Genomic DNA, 3,176 nt, shown 5'->3' on the forward strand with positions numbered 1-3,176 from the left:
TATATCATTTCATAAATTCTGCATTCAACTGTACTCTTTTATGCTTACTTGTAGGGGGTGGAAGATGCAGGGGCAGTACTCTCAGAGAAAATTCATAAGATGGGGGGTCATTATTAACTGATTTTGGGGTGATTTTCCCAAAAAACCCAAGGAAAATGAAGGTTTGGCACTTTATCGGGAAAATTTCATAAATTGGAGGTCATTACAAAATGCTAATTGGGTGATTTTTTCCAAAAAATTGCAAAATGTCCACCTACAATTAAGCACAAGAGGGTTATTTTTTTCAGAGGTCACCGATGTCTCTTTTTGTAAAAAAGTACACCACATTTTCATATGATCACGTAAAAGTAATCTTAGTTTTGTTTTGCAAGTATAAAGTGGTATGAACTCTCTTCTTATGACATGACGAAACCAAAAATATTTCCTCAAATCACATTATCTTGAAGCATGCATGAAGGTTCACCTTTTCAGAAATTTCATTCTTCAACCAAATTCAATCAAATTGCTAAAATGTTGTTCCCTAACCTTTCTTCCAGTCTCTGTTATAAAACAAATTTTGTTTTGTTTTTCTATAATAGTTTTCAAGAATAAAGCTAGCTAGCTTTTTTTCCATGTGAAATTCATCAATGTCCAATGATGGGAGAAGAATCTCTCGAAACGTAGCAATGTGAAATTCATCAATGTCCAATAATGATGGGAGAAGAACCTCTCGAAACGTAGCCAATCGCAAATCTTATGATCCATATGTAGCTAGGTAGATTTTTCCCCGTGATATTCCAGATGTCCGATGTAGGAGAAGAGCCAAACGTAAATTCGTGATTATATTCAAGACACGATAAACTTCCACCAAATATTCACAAATAAGTCCTTTCCCATAAATAAATTCCAAACTTCATTTATCAAGCAAAATTGATTTAAGTTTTGTTTTTGTTGGTATGAATGCTTTTCCTCTAAAGATAAACCAAAACAAAAATGTTTCCTCAGAATGAAAGTCTTTTTCTTTTATCACTCTTCACCACATCAAACAAAAGCAGATGAAAATTCCATCACACAGAGTCTTTGTAAAAATCATCATACATTGATTGATATTGTTGTGTGATTCTCAAATTTACTGATTAAATTGAACCAAAACTGTCCTCAAAAAGATAAGTAATTGCCTGATTATTACCACTTGTCAGGACTTCAATTCCTTTCTTTAAAACGGGAGACGATAATTACAATGTCTCAAAAGAAGGTTGTCTACTGCTCATTCCGACATCGACTTTTAACCTGACTGAAATTCGAGCCGTTACTAGCAACCCTGCGGGGCCCAAGGCGCCGAGTATGCACCCGGCACAGTGACAAGCCGTTACTAGCAACCCTGACCCTACCTAACTGTTAGTTAATCAATTCCAAACAACAAAACCCCCGGAAAATTTAAAATGTCGGAATGAGCACTAGACAACCTTCTTTTGAGACCTTGTAATTATCCTTTTCCCTTTAAAACACTGCATTGAACACTTGCAAAGAAGTGAGGTCGTTTGCCGTACGAATGGCTACCCTTTAAATCATTTCAATATTTTGCCGGCGACGACATGCGACTGAAAGTTATTTTTGTAGGGAAATCTTTTACGCTCAAAACGATCGGTCTCGTATTTTCGAGAAATTTTCTTGAACCACCTCAAATTTGCCATTTCACTGGATGCATTTTCTGAACCAGGTTCAAAATCAAAGATTTTCCTAGCACAGAACACAGCTAGATATTAATCCCGCAAAAAAAAGTCATAACAAAGATTTTTTACAGCGCGGGAAAGTTAGCTACGCCGTACACACATAACCTAAAGATTTTTTAGCGCGGAAAAAGCTAAGTTTGTCGCGCGCACCACGGAAACGCACGCCACATGCATACAACCCCTGGTAAAATAATATCGAGATATGACCAAAAAGAAAAATCAGTTCCGATCAGAAAACTAGATTTCACTTGAAGAAAGGGTCTTTGTTTTTTTTTATTTACTAAAAGGGTTGGGGTGGTTCAGCTGAACCATTTGAACCCCCTCAGATCCGCCGCTGCTTGAGTACGTGGAATGCTTGGTATCCAGTAAGAAAGATTTTGAAGTCCTAGCCATGAACTGCACAGATCGTCCGATTACAATTCATCCAAAGGAGATCGTTGGTCGGCTCTGTTCAATTTCTGTTAACCTTCCCAGTGTGAATATGGTCGATGTTGAAGCGGGTAAAGGAAAATGGCAACCTGCAGTAAATCTTGACCACCTTGATCAAGAAAAACAAGAGGCAGTGGGAAAGGTACTGTATGAATATTGCGACGTCTTCTCAAAGGAAAAATCAGACATAGGGGAGATGAAGGACTTCTACATGGACATTCAACTCACAGACAGTAAACCAATTCATGTTCCTTACAGACGCATCCCAAAACAAATGTACAAAACCGTGAAAGACTACATGGATGACTTGATAGCAAATGGCTGGATTAAAACATCTGAATCCCCATACAGTAGTCCTATTGTGTGCGCAAAAAAGAAAGATGGTTCGCTGCGACTGTGTATCGACTACCGTGCATTAAACAATGTCACCATACCTGATAGAATGCCAATTCCACGAATTGATGACATCCTGGACAATCTTGGCGGTCAAAAATATTTCAGCACACTCGACTTGACAAAAGCTTACCATCAGGGTTTCATGGAAGAATCAGCTCGTAAATACACAGCATTTTCCACGCCATGGGGATTGTATGAGTGGTTGAGAATTCCTATGGGTCTGAAGAATGCACCCCCAAAGTTCCAGAGGAAGATCAGCTCAAATCTAGAAGAAGCATATGAAACGTCTGGATTACCGTACCTAGATGATATCATCAGTTATGGCAGCAATTTTGAAGATGCACTAGCCAACCTAACAATACTTCTCCAGAAATGTAGAAAGCACTCAATGAAACTGAATCCAGCCAAATGTGAGGTGTTCAAATCAGAAATAAAATACTTGGGAAGATTAATCAATGCTGATGGTCACAAAATGGATCCAGCATCCAGTGAGGTAATCAATAAACTGAAATGTCCGCCAACAAACATCGGAGGACTACGCAGTCTCCTGGGGTTCATCAATTGCTACCGGTCATCTATGAAGAACTTTTCCAGACGTGTGAAGCCACTGTATGATTTGCTGGTAACTGAGACACCTGA

The sequence above is a fragment of the Clytia hemisphaerica genome, unplaced genomic scaffold (assembly GCF_902728285.1).
Source record: "Clytia hemisphaerica strain Z4C2 unplaced genomic scaffold, Clytia hemisphaerica genome assembly, whole genome shotgun sequence".
NCBI lineage: Eukaryota > Metazoa > Cnidaria > Hydrozoa > Leptothecata > Clytiidae > Clytia > Clytia hemisphaerica.